Here is a 13,447-nt window from a genome sequence, read left to right on the forward strand (position 1 = left end):
GGCCGCCTCTCCTCCGGCCAGTGGTGAGCCGCTCGGGGCGACTTCCTCCAACGCCCTCGGCCCTGGGCCCTCGACTGGGCTCCCAAGACCGGCGAGTCCCTCGCCCTCTCCCCAGCCCCAAGCGTGAATACCACAGCTGCGGTCGCCGCCCCACCCACAGCCCCACAGCGGGTCACCCACCCGCCTGCTCTTTCCCCGCCTTCCCTTCCGGAGTAGTGTGAGCTCACTTCCGAAGCAGAAGCGCCTGGCGCCATCTTGGCGCAGGGCACGCGGCCCTGAAGGGGGCGGAGCCTCGGGGGTAGCGGTGTTGGGGGGGTTGACCCGGAAGAAGGGAAAGGGAGGGAGGTGGGACAGCCAAGGAGGGAGAAACAAAGAAGTCCGATTTAGTGCGGTTGTGAAGTGTGACTTCTGGCCTTCCTAACCAGGTCCTGTCCATCCATTGGAGGGCCCATTCTAGGCATCTTAGAATGAAGGCTTAGAAAAATAATGTCATTTCTGTAACAAATTGCTAAAAACCCTCCTATTTGGAGTGCCTGGGTGGCTCAGTTGGTTAATGGTCAGACTCTTGCTTGCAGTTCAGGTCATGACCTCCAGGTTGGTGAGTTGAAGCCCCACCTTAGACCATGCTGACAGCATGGAGCCTGCTTGGAACTCTCTCTTTCTCTTTCTCTCTCTCTCTCTCTCTCAAAATAAATAAACATTAAAACAACAACAACAAGAAGAAAACTCGTCTTCATTTTAGTGATTTTTGCAAAAATTGCATGACATTGGAATAGGGCAAATCGTTGTTGCAAATGAAAATGAAACTGTTGTGGAAATTATAGCTCTCAGAATCAAAGCTAGCTACTGTTTCTCTGACCCCAGACAAGTCACACTCTTTAGACTTTGTTTTTTTCACCTGTAAAGAAGGAGTAGTTGAAGGTAATTTTTAACATCCCATCTAATTGTAAATTCTAGTTTCTAACAACATGATTTGTGAATTGAATGTATGTCATATGCAAAACACGAAGGCAAATGCAAAGAAGTATTACCAAAGTAAAAAGTAACACAGGGGGCGCCTGGGTGGCTCAGTGGGTTTAGCCTCTGACTTCAGCTTAGGTCATGATCTCACAGTGGGTGAGTTTGAGACACACGTCGTTGTCGTCGTTGTCAGCCTCTGTGCTGACAGCTCAGAGCCTGCAGCCTGCTTCAGATTCTGTGTCTCCCTCCCTCTCGGCCCCTCCCCTGCTCGTGCTCTGTCTGTCTCTGTCTCAAAAATAAATAAAAACATTAAAAAAAAAAACGCAGTAAAACAAATGCAGATACATAGATAATTAAAGCTATGAAGAAAATTAAAGGAGATGATATAAAAAAAAAAGTGGGATGGGACAGAGAATCTGTTTTAGAAGAATGGTTGAGAAAAGTCATCTACGAGAAGATATTTAAGGTGAGAAATGAAGAAACATGAGGAAGCTAAGGGAAAAGAAAGCTTTATTTATTCTGGGGAATGAGAGACCTGGCAGCATGGTGAGCAAGAGAGAGAGTAGCATAAAATGAGAGTGAAGAGGTAGGCAGAGAAATTCGGATTTTATTGTTAAGTGCAATGGAAAGTTATTGAAAGTTTAAACAGAGAAGGTTTGTAATCTGATCTATGTTTTTAAAAGATCTCTCTGCTCTTCAACAAATAGTGTTGGGTCAAGTGGATATCTATATAAGGAATGAAATTGGATCCCTACCTCACATCATACACAAAAATTAATTCAAAATGGATCAAAGACAAATATGAGAGCTGAAACCATAAAACTCCTAAAAATGTATATATAGGGGTAAATCTCCATGACCTGGAGTTAGGCAAACCTTCTTAGAAATGACATCAAAGCCTAAGCAACAAAAGAAAAAAGTAGCTAGATTCAGAGTCATGAAAATTAAAAACTTTGGTACTACAAACAATACCATCAAAAAAGTAGGAAACAGAGAGGTGCCTGGGTAGCTCAGTTGGTTAAATGTCCAACTCTCGATTTCAGCTCAGATCATAATCTCACAGTTTGTGAGTTCAAGTCCCACATAGTGCTCTGCACTGACAGTGTAGAGCCTGCTTGAGATTTTGCCTCCCTCTCTCTCTGTCCCTCCTCCACTTGCTCTCTCTCAAAAAAAATAAATAAATAAAAATAAGTGTTAAAAGAAAAAGTGAAAAAATAACCCAGAAAATGAGAGAAAAATATTTACAAACCATGTATCTGATAAGGAACTAATATTTACTTTATGTAAAGCACTCTTACAGCTTATTAATTTAAAAAATAAATAACCCTATTTAAAATGGGCAAAGGAGCTAGATAAAAATTTCTTCAAAGAAGATATACCAAAAGTCAATAAGTACATTAAGAGAGTCTCAACATTATTTACCAAGGAAACACAGATCAAAACCACAATGAGATGGTGATTCCCAACCACTAGGATGGCTATAATAAAAAAAGACAATAACCAATTGTTGATCTTGATGAGGGACATGGAGAAGAAACTGTACTCCTCACACACTTCTGGTAGAAGCATTACACTAAGTCTAAGAAGCAAGACACAAAAAACCGCATATTTTATGATTCCATTTATATGAATGTCCAGAATCGGCAAATCTATAGAAGCAGGAAGTAGATTAGTGGTTGCCAGAGGCTGGGAGGAAAGAGGAATGGGAAATTACTGCTAATAGATATGGGGTTTTTTGAAGGGTAATTAAAATGTTTTAAAATTAGATGCTTGCAAATGGTTGTGCAATCTTGTGAATATATTAATATCTGTTTAGTTGTATACTTAAATGGGTGAATTTAGGATGCATGAATGATAACAAAATAAAATTATTTTTTTTTAAAAATTCTCTAGTTACCATGTAGAGAATTGATTTTAGTGGGAGAAAAAGAGGAAGCAGGGAGACTCATTAGGAAGCTTTATAAGAAATGAAGTGAGAAGTGATAATGGATCCGACTAGGGTGATGGCAATGAGGATAGGGCAGTAATTGGATCCAAACCGTATGGGTGTGGAGGTGGCTACGGCACTGAAAGTGGATTGAATTTCCAACGGTGCAGGAAATATTCTTACAGATCTCTCCAATGCCAGTCTGTTCTATACATCACAGATGACAACCTTCTGATGAAACTCAGAACCCTCCAAAGACCTTTCATTATTTCTGAAAAAAATTCCAAACTCCTCTGTCCAAGAAAAAATGGTGTTGTAATAGCTATAGGATTGAGAGTTATTCTTTTATAGTCCCATACTGATCAAGATAAAGATCTCTACATAATCAATGAGGTCAGCCAACTATAAAAGTAAGCCATGCTAATCCACTCCAATCAAGGAAAAGAAGTATTGAGTGTATGCCTTCATTGGATCAATGAGAGGTGCAAAGGAGGAACATGCCAATCCAAGGACAGGAGACAACATGGAGTCTGGAAAAAGCTTTAGCTTTAGAGACCCAGGGACTATTTTGGCATTCCTCCCAATGGTGATAAGACTTGGGGACTAGCTTATGCTGACCAGGTGCACAACAGATGATGTATAGCAAATGGAAAGACAAGTGTTAATAATAAAAAAAAAAAATTCAGTCCAGAGTGTTCAAGTTTGAGTACACTTTTTGTGCAAGACACTCAGCAGGATGCACTTTTTACCAGAAGGTTACAAGATGTTCATAGACTCATGAGCCAGAGCTAGGAGAGTTGATTGACAGATATTTTGTTTTCTTAAAGCAAAAACTTCTTTTATTGTACACTGAGTCTGTTTCATCCAATGTCTAAAGAGAAAGAAGAGCATATGACTTGAACAAAGAAGATAAAGAAATGCAGTTTTTTGAAAGACTTCAAAGAAGGATATGTTCATCTCTGTGAAGACATTATTGTGCATTCGTCAGCATTCTACTTGGATGATGGATCGGAGCATCCTTCCACATGGAAAGAAGCTGAAAAGCATAGTGGTCAAGAACATTTTGGGACACCTGGGTGGCTCAATCAGTTGAGTGTCAGACTCTTCATTTCCACTCAGGTCCTGATCCCAGGGCCGTGGGATTAAGCCCCGTGTCAGGCTCTCAGAATCTTGGGATTCTCCCTCTCCCTCTCTCCCAACTTAAAAAAAAAAAAAAAAAAAAAAAAAGTCAAGGGAGTAAGTACAAGGATAACCATTGCATAATTAAAAAAAAAAAGAAAAAAGGACATTTGATTAACATTCAGTTTTAGAAGCTTTATACCCATGATAGGCCAGCATATAGGACTTTTTAAAGAAGTTTCCCTTTAGGGTTTGTTCCTTGGATTAGAAATTGTAGGCCTTTGGTATTTTTTTGTCAAGCACTTTCAGAATTCATGATTTTGGTTCAGGGCTGGTAATATTGTGCCATTTTCTTCTTCCTCACAAAAATATTTTTGGATATGTGTCAGAATGACAATCATTGGATACTAATTCCACTGCATGTGACCTTGGGCAAATTACCTGAGCTCTTTGTACCTGTTTTCTTACTTGTAAAATGATAGTAATAACGACTCTGCTAGAGTGCACCTCGTGGCTCAGTCAGTTAAGCATCTGACTCTTGTTTCGGCTCAGGTCATGATCTCACGGTTCGTGGGTTCCAGCCCTGTGTCAGACTCCCTGCTTGCAGCACAGAGCCTGCTTGGAATTCTCTCTCTCTCTCTCTCTCTCTCTCTCTCTCTCTGCCCCTCCCCTTCTCACTTTCTTTCTCTCTCAAAATAAATAAACTTAAAATTTTTTTCAAAAAAGAATGACATCTCTGCTATAGATTAAGATGTGTTCCCCAAAAGTTTGTGTATTTAATTCCTAATCCCCAATGTGATAGTATTCGGGAGATGGGGCCTTTGGGAGAGAATTAGATTTAGATAGGCTCTATAATAACATTAGTGCCCTTATAAAAAGAGAAATCATAAAGCTCACATTCTTCCTCTCCCTTACCCTATCTTTCTTTCTGCTGTGTAAGGACACAGGAGAAGAAGGCCATCCACAAGCCGGGAAGACAATTCTCAAGAGAAATCAATCATGTCAGCACCTTGATCTTAGACTTCTACCCTCTAGAACTGTGAGAAAATTAATTTCTGTTGTTTAAGTCAGCCTGGTCTGTGGTATTCTGTTATGGTGGCCAAAGCTAAGACGATCTCCCTTTGGAGTGATTGTCAGCATTAAATGACGTGACACATGTAAAATATGTGCACATGTCTGACACATGACATGGTAAGTGCTTGGCAACTGTCACCCATTATTATTAGAAAAATAAAGTTTACCTGCCAAGTAAAATGAATGTTTGTGTTTGGTGAGAGCACCTTTCTCCTGGACAACTCTGAACAAACACTAACCAGCATATTTCTGAAGACATATTCCAACATATTTCTGTGAAAGAATGTCAGCTTTGTGTCCCAAATGAAATGGTGTTTTCCAAATCTCTCTGTTCACGAGAGATCTGTCAGGGTATGTAAATATAGAGTCCTAAGAACATTAGCTAGAATCACCGGCATGTGGGTGTCAGTGAGAAAATGCAGGAGCATAGGGCGATCCCTGTTCCAGTGGCTTCTCCTGACCATTCACTCTGTACAGAGGAGTCGCTTCTCCCCACTATTCTTGATCCTGTTACCCTGCTTTAGTTTTCCTCATAGCACCCGACATTACAAGCTTTGCTGTACGTTTTGTGTCTCCTCACTGGAGAGGAAGTGGCATAAGGAAAGACCTAATTCTTTGTTCCCACTGTTGTATCCTCCACTACTTGAACACTCCCCAATACATGTGTTGAATGAGTGAGTGAATTTACTACAGTGGCTAAGAACATGAACTTTGGCATCAGCCTTCAAACCTTGGCTCTGCCCCTTAGTGTGCTTGACTATGGGCAAGTTACTCACCTTGGTGAGCCTTGGTTTTCTCATCTGTAAAATAGAAAAAGAATGAAATAAGAAAATATTTAGAAAGTGTTTAGCACAGTGCCGGCATCTAGTCAGCAGTGAACTAGCTATGATCATTTTCTCATTCTCCCCCTGACCTGCAGGAGAGGGAGTGGTGCCTTATTTCCCTGAAGCAAGAACTGCTTTCTCTGTGAGCCTGCTGCCATGAGAGCAGAATGAACAGGAAGACAGGACACAAACAAACTGGGGACCGGGGAGCAGGGAGCAGGGGAGTGGGCAGCAGTGCCGACCCCAGGAGAGGCACTGTAAAAATAAGGCTGTGGACCCACAATTAAAAACAAAACATCGGGGCGCCTGGTGGCTCAGTTGGTTAAGCGTCCGACTTCAGCTCAGGTCACGATCCCACGGACTGTGGGTTCCAGCCCCACATAGGGCTCTGGGCTGATGGCTCAGAGCCTGGAGCCTGCTTCCGATTCTGTGTCTCCCTCTCTCTCTGCCCCTCCCCCGTTCGTGCTCTGTCTCTCTCTGTCTCAAAAATAAATAAACGTTAAAAAAAAAATTAAAAACACAAAACAAAATCCAAAACAAAACAAAAAGGTGGGGGAAAGGAAAGAAGGAAAAGGAAGCAAAATTCTGGGAGGACAAAATATTCACATGCACAATAGATGTTACTGCTACTGGGGTGAAAATTTCTGTTAAGCAGGAACTCCACCCCCTGCCTATTACAGCTCAGGCAGAAATCCTTTAGCAATTTCCCACTCCAGTGGTGGTGATTCTGCTAAGGGCTCCCAGAGAGCAAGCATTTCACCTGACACATTCCCCTGCCCAGTTCAAAGCTTGTAGTGGGAGTAAAAGAAATAGACATACTCAGTGCTTTTGTTTGAGAGGAAGAGGGAAGGAGGGTGAGAAGAGAATGGGGTAGCTGCCGTGCTCACATTTTTTATAAAATGACATTTTTTTCTTCCATTCTCTGCATCTCTCCCCTAAATCTCTATTGAACCTCTAAGTATTTCACTTAAATACCCAGTAAACAATACAATGAGCTCTTAAAACTGTATTATAAAATGAGAACACATGTTCCTTCAATGTGACAAGCTCACCTTGCCCATTTTTAGACTCCTTTAGCTGGTGCAGGTGGTCTTTTGCTGACAGGAGCCCATAACAATGCACTGACCACTGGAGTCCTTCCCTTCCCTTCCCTTCCCTTCCCTTCCCTTCCCTTCCCTTCCCTTCCCTTCCCTTCCCTTCCCCTTCCCCTTCCCCTTCCCTTCCCTTCACCAAGTGGTGAATATGCCACAGGAAAGGAAAGAAAAGCCAACGGATGCTCTAGCATGCAATCACCTCGGTATGAAATCTGGGGAGCACTCATGTGGGTCAGCCTGCAAATTTATTTTTCCCATCAAATGAATCAGTTGACAGGAAAACAGTACTTTTTTAAAAATTTATTTTGAGAGAGAGAGAGAGAGAGAGAGCAAGAAAGCACACACAAGCAGGGGAAGGGCAGACAGAAGGAGAGACAGAATCCCAGGCAGGCTCCACACCATCAGCACAGAGCCAGATGTGGGGCTCAAACCCACAAACTGTGAGATCATGACCTGAGCTGAGATCAAGAGTCGGATGCTTAACTGACTGTGTCACACAAGCGCCCCGGAAAACAGTGATTTACTTGACAGGACATACACCAATGTCTCTTGAAAACACCATCCCACCCGGGTGCCTGGGTGGCTCAATAAGTTAAGCACCAACTCTTGGTTTCAACCCAGGTCATGATCTCACAGTTTCAGAAGTTCAAGCCCCACCCAACAGCGCAGAGCCTGCTTGGGATTCTCTCTCTCTCCCTTTCTCTCTGTCCCTCCCCCACTCACACAGTCTCTGTCTCTCTCAAAATAAATAAATAAACTTAAAAAAATAAGTAAAAAAGGAAAACACCATCCCACCACCACCATAAAAAAGCAAATATAAGGGTAGCACTTTTTAATTTGTGCTCCACACAATATTGCAGGATATTAATCAATGTTACTTGATTTAAAATGTTTCTTGCTATGATTAGATATGTTTGAAAAACACTGATTTTTTTTTAAGTTACACTAGTTCCTTTATTGAACAACTTCTTGGAAGATTTAATATGCTAATGTACATCATGAATCTTCATGATGGAGATTGAAGGTGCAATATTTCCCAACATTATTTGACCACAGAACACCTTTTACATAAAACATCTCCCAGGAATAGTGTCCACAAAGTTTATAGATCAGGATATCACTAGAAAGCAAGTAGAATCTTATGAAGAAATCCATCCATATTAAATTCACCTTTTTGTGCATGTTTTAGTGTCCTATCTCTCCCCAGTGTCCCTGCTTCTGCATGGCATGGGACTCTTCCCATGAGAATAATTCCCCTGGGTGGTGATTTAGGACAGAGGCCTCAGATGTGCCCATAAACTCCCTCTGGGGAGGAGTTGCACCTTTAAGGTCCTAAGCATTAAAAATATGTTGATGTTTCTCATATATAATTCCAAATTTAAAAATACCACCCTGTGAAACAAATGAAAAGGATCCCCAGAAAGTTTGAATTTTCCCCACGAAAGACGGTTTTGAAATGTCCTATATCAAACTCAAAATATTTGGTAGTGGCAGTGTTTTACTGTTGTGCTAAACAGCCATCCAGTTTGCTCATTAGATAACCCAGCACTAGCCCCAGGGGGAAATGCCTTGCTGCCTGGGGGAAGGGGATCCTAGGACACCACACCGCCCTACCCAAGTCCAAAAAGACTTAGTTCAATCTCTTTTCCACCTGTGAGAGGAGACTTAGGATGGTGAAGTAGGAGAAAATTTGTAACCGGAAGCCAGGGGAGCCAGGAGTACCAGCCATTGAGGACAGACCCACAGCAATAGGGAATTGGGAGCAGTCTACTTTCATGGTGGGTTGCCTATTGGTTTTGCCTCAGGCCCTCTTTATAGTTTTCTTTTTGTCCAGGATGCCGAATATCTGCTCCTATGGGTTCTATGCTTAGTGCCTCTAAGTGTGGGGCTATGTTTGCATTTATGAAAGATTTTTCTTTTTTAAATGTTTATTTATTCATTGAGAGAGAGAGAGAGAGAGAGGCAGAGAGAAAGAGAGAGAAAGAATCCCAAGGAGGCTCCTCGATGTGGGCTCGATCTCACGAACCACAAGACCATGACTAGAGTCAAGATCAAGAGTCACACGCCCAAACAACTGAGCCACCCAGGCGCCCCTACATAACATCTTTCATGTGAATTGTTGATAGCACAGGAACAGGAATTGTTTCTCTTACATAAGAACTCCTGGGGCATCTGGGTGGCTCAGTCAGTTAAGCGTCTGACTTCAGCTCAGGTCATGATCTCATGGCTTGGGGGTTCAAGCCCCGCATCATTCTCTGTGCTGACAGCTCAGAGCCAGGAGCCTGCTTTGGATTCTGTGTCTCCTTCTCTTTGCTCCTACCCTGCTTGAGCTTGGTTTCTCTCTCTCTCTCTCTCTCTCTCTCTCTCTCTCTCTCTCTCTGTCTCTCTCTTTCAAAAATAAATAAACATTAAAAAAAATTTAAGGGGTGCCTGGGTGGCTCAGTCAGTTAAGAGTCAGACTTTGTCTGGGGTCATGATCTCCTCCCACCCCACCCTGGACTATGAGCACCTTGAGGACTGATAACTAGATGACAGGCAGTCACCTAACACCTAGCCTGGCACCGAGCAGACCTCCATAAATGCCTGTGGCATGAAGGAATGACAGCGTCCTTTCAGAGGGCAAAATACCTTTGCCTTCCTTGGCTTGGCATCTCCCCACAGCATTTAGGCCAGGACTCCGCATTCAATGGGTCCCCAGCTGGATGTTATTTTCTGGGCTGGTTGCTCTCTCTTGCCACTCTTTTGTCCTCAGCCTCCGCAGCTCAAGTGCTACCTGTGATAATGGCATTTGTGATACTGTCACTAACACAGGATCAGATGATCAAACCCTCTCCTCTTCCCTCACATTGGCTACCAGTGCTCCATGGAGGGTAATTTATTTTTCTAAATACCAAACTAGTAGAGTGTCTATGTGAAAACAAGATGCTTGTAATCCAGGTGGAAGTTGGAAGATGGCTAGGGCAGAGAACAAAGAGGCCAGGTCAAGTGATTAACAATGTAAAAAGTAACTTTCTATGATAAGTTTATTGGCAAAGAACTAGAGGTTTGGTAACGTGCGTGGTAAATAAGAAAGAAGTATAATTATGCAATAGAATGGAATTAAGTCGGATTTATCCAAAGGTTATCTATATAAAACCCAAAGATTAACTATCAAGAAAGTTACGGTTTCTCCTTTCCTAGAGGGGTTTAAGATGAAGAAAGATCCCCATCTTCCTGAGCTGAAATGAGGTCTGCCCAGAGGAAAGGAGATTGAGATGGTCTCAGATGTTCAAAGCCTATGAGTGTTCTTACTTCTGTGAAAACCTTTACTGTAGTCATTGAACAAATACTTATTACACATGATTCTATGCCACGTGCTGTTAATTGCAAAATATACAACCATAGCCAAGATACAGTCCCTCTCCTCTCAAAGTCACACATAGAACCAAGAAGCTGGATAGTAACAAGAAATTTAAAATAAGTGTAAGAAGTGTCAAGTTGCATGTAATATAGAACCCATGAAGAAACAAGTGGGTGGGCAGCCGTTTACCTAATGTAGCAGTAAGAGAGGCCCGCTTGAGAAAAAGTGATATTTACGCTGAGCTGAAGGCAGTGAGTGTTCTTGGTAGAGGGAAGAACATGCCAAAAAAAGAGACAGAAAAGATATAAGAGGAACTTAAAGAAAGCCAGGGTGGTCAGAGCTCGAAAGGTGTATAATAAGAAGATGAGTCTAGGGAAGTAGTCAAGGATCAGGGGCCAGACGTAGAAATCTGGACTTTTTCCTAAGCACATGGGGAGCCACTGAGTGATTTTAAGCAAAGGAATTAATTACATGATGAGATTTAGGTTGTTTAATGTTAAATGACATTACTTCTACCAGACCTAAGTACAGCTTTGCTCTGAATTAGGTTCTTAGGAAGCCTTTTTTCCCCCTCACATTGCTGGATTTCAAGTGGAAAGTTGACATCTGGCTCAACTGCCTGGTCTTGCAAGCCATAAGATAAAGACAGAAACTTCCGGCAAGAAAATCTTCCCTTTATCACTGTAAGAGAAGTAAGTGATGTATCTTTGTGGGACCTATTTGTAGTTCTCCATTTCCTGACACTCCCCCCCCCTTTCTTTTATCAGAAAGAGGAATGGTGAACTCTCTCTGAGCTCTTCCTTTCTTCCTCCTATCATGGCTACCATCCTTACAGTGCTATGGCACAACCATGCAGCCTTGTGAAAAGTTGCTCAATACAGTGGACATGGCATAAAGGGACATTCTGCTCCTTCCTTCCATTTTTTGAGGAAATGTTGGCTTTGTCATAAGCTCTTCTTTTTTATGGCTATTATAGTTGTTCGTAGCTCTTTCACTTGTAACAAAACCTGTTTTAGCTCTTCAGAACCATTCAAAATGTTTTTACAATGTAATCAGATCTTAAACCAATTTCTCTTATGTCCTAGGAAGAGAACAGGTAAATAAGACATTTCATGCAGACTTTTGCTCAATGGCATCAATTCATCTCAAAGAAGCACAAGAGAGACCGTGTCCTCCACAATGCAGGTGTGATTCTACATGCTTTCCATCCCAGAGACCTTGAAGCCAGAACAATTGCCTTGCTGTTCTTGGCAATTTAAGTTATCCTTTGTGAATGCAATACTGTTGGCAGTCCGGGGTGCTAATTACTTGGAGCATCTGGTCAGGCTGCCAGAGGCCAAGGACAGCTAGTCCTCTCATTTCCTGTTTTCAGTCTTTCCTAAGCCTGAGCTTTCCATGCTTCTACAACCTTTTCCTACAGCAGCATGCTCTCAATTTCATGCTCCACTTTTAATCAGGATCCAAAGAGACGAATGTGATACAAGCTTTGCTAGTTGAACAAAAGGCAAAGGAAGTATCACACTTAACATATCTATTGCTATCGAGGGGAAATTCTGTGGTGACTCTGCAAGGTGAAGAGTAACAGATTTTTGCCCTTTTTAGTTGACAAGACTCACAGACAGAAATGCTGAACGGGGTCAGGTGAATGAATTCAGTAGTCTGGGTGGGGACTATAGGAAGTGGAGAATACACGCCCCATCTAAAGAGAGGACTACTTCACTCCCACAGACTGTTGCCAGGGAGGCCCAGTGAAGCTGACTCTTCTGATTTTCCAAGAGAACCCAGAAATATGGGCTTTAATGTGAAAGTCCCTCAAATTTTAAGCATTTGACACTATTTCAAAAAAGATGTTTAATATGTGGGGACCAACACAGAGCATGTCTGTGACCAGATTCAACCCATTTGGATCACCAGTTTGGGATCTGTGGTATAGAGTCTGTTCTAGTTGCAAACCTCTGCAACCAAAGAAAAAGCTTCACGTTTCTGCAAAGGATGGATGAGATCTAAGTATAAATCCTAGCAGTGTCCTTACAGCTTGGCACTTTTGGAAAGAGGTTTTCATAAACAAAACCTTCCATTCCTATTCTCCCTGCAGTATGTGAGAACAAAGGAGATGTGAAAATAGCAGGCATACAGGGTAAGAAGGGCTGCTGTAACAAAGTACCATGGACTAGGTGGCTTGAACAACAGAAATTGATTTTCTCACAATTCTGGAGGCTGGAAGTTGGGGATCAAAGTGTTGGCAGGATTGATTTCTTCTGAGGCCTTTCCCCTTGGACTAAGGATGGCCATCCTCTCTCTGTGTCTTCACAGGCCTGTGTCCTAATTTTCCCTTCTTATAAGGACACCGTTCATATTGGATTAGGTCCACTCATATGACCTATTCTAACTTACGTCTTTTAAGACCCTATCTCCAAATACAGTCCCATTCTGAGGTACTGGGTGGGGGGTGGGTTAGGACTTCAATCTATGAATTTTGGAGGGATACAATTCGACCATAACAGCAGGTTCTCTCTCCTCACATAGCCTTTCCTGGAGCAGCACATGCTGTCATTTAATGGAACTAGGTAGCCATGAACAAGAATGTATTAACTCCCATCTGTACCCAGCCTTGTGGGAAATTTCAAAGAAAAAGAGATACAAAAACACAGTCTAATCAGAGCAAGAAAAGAGTTTGGACATCAAAGCTCTGCTTGGAGATCATTTTATACATGAGGATATAAGACACATAGGAGTCCTGTGACATGCCAGAGGGACAAGGCTGCAGCCTCTCTGAACTGGAAGGCCCTTGGGCATCATCTATTCTATCATTCTTTAAGGGATGCCTTCCTTCCAAAATGTTCCTGTCAAATGGCCCAACTTCATTTCACATTTGTATGTCAGAGCTTCAGATATTTCAAGACAGAAATCATGTCACCATCAGTATTTTTTCTTTAAGATAAAAATTTTTGATTCTAGGTAAAATTCTGAATTCCTTTGACCAATCCTTTTAAGATGTGATTTCAAGTGCTTTTACTGTCCTGTACATACCCTAGTGTTTGTTTTCTTACAAATATTTCCTACAGGGTGTGCCAAAAACCTGAGAAGTAAATTTGTAGATGTGGCCATG

General features: G+C 42.1%; 1 protein-coding gene across 7 annotated transcripts in view; it reads right to left on the reverse strand.

The window, feature by feature from the left end:
- Nucleotides 1-2,372: 2,372 nt before the first annotated feature.
- Nucleotides 2,373-13,447, reverse strand: part of LMLN (leishmanolysin like peptidase) — a 149,279-nt gene continuing 138,204 nt past the window's right edge. For 2 of the 7 annotated variants that reach the window (XR_006585134.1, XR_006585133.1), the window contains 2 exons: nucleotides 9,627-9,771; nucleotides 4,749-5,880 (listed from right to left, as the gene is read on the reverse strand). The gene's annotated coding sequence lies outside the window, so the exon portion shown is untranslated. Of the gene's footprint in view, nucleotides 4,087-4,745; nucleotides 5,881-9,626; nucleotides 9,772-13,447 lie in introns of those variants that run through there. The other 5 variants (XR_006585130.1, XR_006585132.1, XR_006585129.1 and 2 more) reach the window with 5 other exon arrangements.

This window comes from Felis catus, chromosome C2 (genome assembly GCF_018350175.1).
Source record: "Felis catus isolate Fca126 chromosome C2, F.catus_Fca126_mat1.0, whole genome shotgun sequence".
In the NCBI taxonomy this organism is placed as follows: Eukaryota; Metazoa; Chordata; class Mammalia; order Carnivora; family Felidae; genus Felis; species Felis catus.